Consider the following 6,000-nt stretch of genomic DNA (forward strand, 5'->3'; position numbering starts at 1 on the left):
GCGTACAATCGAAGCCATTTCATTCCTCATGAGGCTTTTCATACAACTCGTAGATGGACACGACTGTATCGTTGCCTGTCTTCTATTGAGCTCCTGCTAAATTTGTATATTTGATAAAAAGGAGAAAATGTTTTTTCTTTGGTTTTTGTGTTGGTTCTGTATTTGAGTTAAGTTGCGTTATTGTGAAAAAACAAGTGGTCCAAGACTCAAATGAATATGGTCCAGGGAAGATTATTGATATGAGAATAAAGCTCCCCAGTATCGTTAACGTCGAGCACCTCTGCTGAGACCTCATCACCGCCCGCATCCCGCATGGAAGCCTCGTCCCCCACCCAGGAGGATGGAGTCAGAGCGTACAGGTGGATGCTAGGTGGAGGTGGGGATGATTAAAAGCGAGGCGGGGGGGGGGGGATATATTTGCAGAGAGCGACACAGCAGCACTAGCAGAGCAGAATGAGGATGGATTATCACAGAGACTTTCCTGCAAGGAAAAACAACAGCGTCAGTTGTTTGTTCAAAGCACGGAATTGAGTTCGCTGGGACAAAGTTGGAGGTCGCGTTGTGTTTTTTTTTGTGGAGAACTGAATCAATAAGGTGTGTGATTTCACTCACAGGAGAGAATAGAAAAAGAATTACAATCTCAGCCAAACCTTCATTTGTTTTCTTCTGTCTAAAAGTCTGAGGCTGTTTGAGTGTAAAACTGCATGTTCTGTACACTAGTTTTGAGGACTTGTTGGTATCTGAGCCGGAATATGTTGACATTTTAGGAACGTTACCCACTCCCTGGTGGCGGGTTACCCATCTCCCCCGGGACAACCCCCCCCCCCCCCCCCCCCCCGCCTCACTAACATGCCTTTGTCTGCAGTATGAAAGGTTAAAACCCAATATTCATTCATGGGACTAATTCATAGTGTCAGGTTTTTTGATCAACTCCAGCATGGAAACAGAAGAACGCGTTGGAGACCATTACAACGCACTTTATCCAAACAAAATAATAGACAATCATCAAAAACATCCGTTTGAAAGAGAGACTCAACAGGTGACAAATCTAAATAATAAGTGACCACCCTGTTTTCTGACACATTCAATGTCATGAACACGACACGTCAGAATATAAACACAAAGGCGTCCTTGTTTGCCGGCAATGAGGAAGGAAAAACAGCTCACGTTATTTAGCATGATAAAAAAATATAGCATTTGAGTGCTAGGTTCTGTGAAAAAGGGGGATAGGATTGCTTCAAATAGATCCCAACATGGTAAAGTGTGCAGTATAAATGTGTAAGAGACCCGGTTGATCTGGCTTTGCCAACCAAAGAAGTTAACTAGCCATTCATCAACGATGGTGCGAAATGACCAAACATTCCAAAGATATGATGAGAGTGCTCAAAGTGAACGTTGACCTCTATGGAGGAGAGTTGCATTGCCTGAGGTCTTTTGACCAAAAGCGCTGTCCATGGTGCTGGATGCTGGTTGTTGTGTCCCAGGGTGTTTTTCCCCATGATGAGGGCTGCAAGTAACATTTACTTTTCCAGCATAAATAAATAAAATAAATAATAAATAAAATATGTAAAGACAATGCCGTGGCAAGAGTTTGGCAAAGTGAAGGCACAGAAACCATTTGAAGGTTAGGGAAAACTATATTTGTGAGTGAAGAACAAACAAACACTGTCATCGCATGTCATATTTTGCTACTTCTACAGCGAGAAGAGGTTGTCTTAGTATACTATAGTTTTTCCTGGGAGGATAATCTCATAATATCATGAAATAGTAAAGAAATAACCCATTTTCCAAGATCCCAAGTTTACTTCTCAAAATTAACTCTGGTTATTTAACATTTTATAGACAGAACAAAAACAATATATCCTCACATTCGAGAAGCTGATGTTTGGGTTTTAAGTTTTGACATAAATGCTCAATTTGTTGTTGAAATTTTAAATGCTCTGTTTAATGTTTAATTTCCACACATGACAACCTCCGATACAACAGAGCTGCAGATGTTCCCGGCAGGAGATGCACATGCAGAGGATTCCTACTTCTTCTCAGAAGAAAATTGCACAGTATCAGTGCTCAAAGCATCCACATCTCACAAGATATAGACAACACAATTCCTCCTTCACAACACCCAGAGATGTAATAAATATTTATTCACCAACAACAACAAGCTTTGCGCGGTAAACACAATTCTGTTTCTTTCTGATTCAATCTGAGTTAATCTGAGGATCTGATCGGGCTGCTGGCCGGAGAACATCTGTTCTCTGCTGGCTGGTTTACAGTGTCCAGCTGCTGAGAGAAAGACTATCCTTTGAAACATCTGTCCTCTTTTGTCTATATCCCATTCATCAGATGTGTCACTGTATCTACTACACAAATCCAATACAGATATAGACGCCTCAGTCACGCGTCTCACATCTCGAAAACTCTATTTTAACACGCGTCGGTATTTATAGACACTCTGCCGAGTGTGCAAGAAGAAGAAAAACAGCTTTTATCAGGAGCGACGGCGGTCTGCAAAAGACGGCGCTCTTTAAAGGTCTGAAACACTTGTCGGACAGCGTGAGGGAAAGAAGGAGCGGAGAGTGAAGAGAAATGATCTGTCTCCCCAATGAGCACTTTGATCCGTGAATGAGACGGACAGCATTCAATACCGAGGGACGCATTTGTATGGATGCTGTTGGTTGTCTTTTTGGCTTTGTCTCTCTGGTTTGACTGGCTGGTATATTTGCTGTGTCGATACTCTGAGGAACATCCATGTAGAGGTGATGCAAAGTCATCTAACTTCGACTCAAGGTCTGCTTACCAGCTTCTTAGAGCTTTGGAAGGTTTCAAGATGTGCTTTAATCTAACAAATTTGTGAAAATCAAGAGAAAAGAGAAGATTTTCTACAAAAACATTTGCATTTGTCTACAAATACCAATTTTTAAGCATTTTTTTTTAGGCCGCTAATGTGTTTTATTTATTTGATGGGAAAAAAAGTTATTTTACAATGGTCTGAAATACATAAAAACAGCATATTTTGGAACCAACAAATACAGAACGTAATTACTATTGATTCAAAATTCGAATGTTAATGAGTTACAATGTCTAATGAACAAAAATAGTAAAGTCATTCCCTGGTGATTTGATTCAACAGTTCTACAGAGTTTGAAAATGTGACATGATTGATTAAAGAATTTTACAAAATCGAAGCGAATGTATCAGTGCCAAGTGTCCATGGAGCTGATGCAGAAGAGAGCTGCGGTAGCAAAACAACTCGATTTGAACTTGAGTTTTGAGATTGTACCAAAGGCCATGTCTCCACCGTTAGCTGAACCAACACAGAATATACAAGCAAAAATGCACGGTATTCTGTTTGAACGCTCCTCATGATGAGGAGGTCGAATGTCATAAACATTTAATTCCCCTCAAATGGGGCCTCATATTGTCACCAAATCTGTTTTCTGCCAATAGTCCAAGGAAATGAGCTGTGTGTCGGTCTATTGACGTATTCAAACATATTCACACTGATAAACAATGTGCAAAGCCTGAGGGGTCCAGACTGGAGAAGCAACGCTTTTAATGAGATTAATTTTAGACCGGTTCTGGGAAAATAACAGAGACAGGCAACAGAATAACAAGCGACACAGTGAGGCGGTTTAAGGAGCAGAAGGCAAGGTGCATGACAGGATGAAGTTGAATAATACTGACAAAAATCGGGAGCAAAAGTGGGCTGGGACGGGAGGAGGGGGTTGCTCTGAAGTGAGTGAGAGGGAGGAGAGGAAGGCTAAATCCTCACACCATTATCATCAGGTCTCACATGCAGCCCCTCCTGTGAGAGAGTGAGAGGACACAGAACGAGGTGAAGAAAAGATGGAGTTAAGGAAGGAGGAAATGGAAATCAGGGTTACTGGTGCGACGGCACCGGCAGATGAGGTGAGGCGGTGAGGGAGAGAAGGAGCGAGAAACCCCGGGTTGAGAGAACCAGTGCAACAGGATGAGGACCTGCTAGTGCACAGCCAGCCCAACCCCGCGGACCTGCCATCTGTCCCGCTGCTGCCTCCCAGTGCGCGACGCTGCCGCCATCCAACAACATTTGGATCACCTCGCATCCATATGGCGACGAGGACGAGGGGGGCTGAAACCTCCCCCCAGAACCGTATCCTCCCCTCATCCTTTTTGATCACACGGGACCTCAGAAGTCACAGCATCACCGCGGGATCCCTCGCTGCGGAGTACCTTCACCTCGGCGCCCGATAAGCGGACCTGGAGGAGGGGGGGTGGGGAAACTTTTGCTCCGGACATGCACAGGCGTGCACCACGGGACCCCGTCGCGACCCCCTGTGAGATTCTCTAACTTCCCATGGATGTGCCGTGGGAGAGGGAAAGGGAGACAGAGGAGGTGGAGAGGGGGAGAAAGGAGGAGGTGGCGGGGAAGCGCCACCGCCGCCGCTGCCGTTGACGTGTTACCCGCGTTTGTGCCCCTCCGCTGAAGAGGTATTTTACCCCCCCCCCACCCCCCTCCCGCCCTTCGCTGCTCTCCCCATCCGCCCGGCGGGGGAGCCTGAGGGATACAGACAGAGATCAACACAGTGGGTCTATGCGCACGGGCACACTTACGCGCACTGGCTGGCTGCTCCGCCATACGCGCGCCACCCGTCACCCTCTTCTTCGCTTTCTCCTTTTTGGTGTCCTGTCTCCGCCTTCGGGGACACTTTTAACATTTGGAGACACACGCAGAGAACGAGAAAAGTGAGAGAAAGTGAGGAGTTTTTCGGTAGGGGGGGGGGGGGGAATCACATACGCTCTCTGTCACGTTGTCAAATCTTCAAGGGGACTGTGTAGACATCCAAAGCTGACAAACACATACACACACACACACACACACACACACGCACGCACGTATCCCCACGGTCCCTGATCGCGCACGCACACGCGCTCTCACACAGAGGCTCGGTCTAAATGCGTACTCCTACAGGTGCTGAGAGAGACAGGTGAAAACCAGGCGAAAAGGAATCAGAAAGAGAGGCACACGTTTGGAGGAAAAGCAGCTGGGGGAGGGAAGGATGAAGCAGCAGGAGTTCAAGTCGGATGACAGCAGAAAGCACCGGTAAGTCTGTCACACACACACGCACACACACAGGCACGCACACTCCCTCTCACCCTGATTCTGTCAATTAATCCACTGCAAATTGGTAGTTTATTTATAAAAGTGTGACATGGAGCAACAGACAGCGACAGAAGAAGAAGAAGAAGAAGGGGGGCTCAGGGGGGAATATGAGCAGAGACCAGAGCGTGCAGAGATACTTTCACATTCTATGAGCGAAGAGTTTCCTCGAGAGAAAGCTCCCATCTGCTGCTGACACAAACAGAGCAGCCAGTTGTTACTATAACAGGAACCACTGTATAAGAGGACATATTAGCATTTCTTCCTCTCTGAGGTCTGCCTGTTTGGAGTGTGTGTGCGTGTCTGTGTGTGTGTGTGTGTGTGTGTGTGTGTGTGTGCACGACCCTCTCATACATGCAAGCTCACTCAACGTGAATCATGGATTCTAGTTGCAGTGTTATAGTGTCGTATCGGTTATCTGTAATGCTCATTGATTGGTCATAAGCTGCATGTTGAAGCTGTCCTTTTCTCTATTGTGATTGTACTGTATATCATGTTGGGGCATCGTGTGCCACAATTTAATCGCATCTATCCCCCCCCCCCCCCCCCCCCCCGACTTGGCTTATTCTGTGAGATTGAACTCTTCACTTTCACTTCTAAGCTGCTGAAAAGCTTCTGAAAAAATGTTTCCAATGAAGGAAATGACATTTCTTCACTGAGTGTGACTGGTGTTATAAAAAGGCCACGTGATACAAAGTGTTGGAATGAATGAGTGCATATTTGCTTCAGCACATGGATTGGGTGTCACTGAGATACACCGCAGGGGGGGGGGGGGGCAGCCGATCTAGAAATGCCCCCACCCGTCAGTCACCGTCACTCATCTTGGCTGCTACGTCCGACTTGTAAAGATTTCCTGTAAA

The 6,000-nt window shown here is 45.9% G+C and overlaps 1 protein-coding gene across 6 annotated transcripts in view; it reads left to right on the forward strand.

Annotated features, from left to right (window-relative positions):
• The first annotated feature begins 3,664 nt into the window (after positions 1-3,664).
• LOC119212985 (glutamate receptor ionotropic, NMDA 2C-like) overlaps positions 3,665-6,000 on the forward strand; it is a 43,324-nt gene continuing 40,988 nt past the window's right edge. For 2 of the 6 annotated variants that reach the window (XM_037463903.2, XM_037463909.2), the window contains exons 1-2: positions 4,517-4,735; positions 4,952-5,083. The gene's annotated coding sequence lies outside the window, so the exon portion shown is untranslated. Of the gene's footprint in view, positions 4,471-4,511; positions 4,736-4,951; positions 5,084-6,000 lie in introns of those variants that run through there. The other 4 variants (XM_037463905.2, XM_037463911.2, XM_037463910.2 and 1 more) reach the window with 4 other exon arrangements.

The sequence above is a fragment of the Pungitius pungitius genome, chromosome 21, assembly GCF_949316345.1.
Source record: "Pungitius pungitius chromosome 21, fPunPun2.1, whole genome shotgun sequence".
Taxonomy (NCBI): domain Eukaryota; kingdom Metazoa; phylum Chordata; class Actinopteri; order Perciformes; family Gasterosteidae; genus Pungitius; species Pungitius pungitius.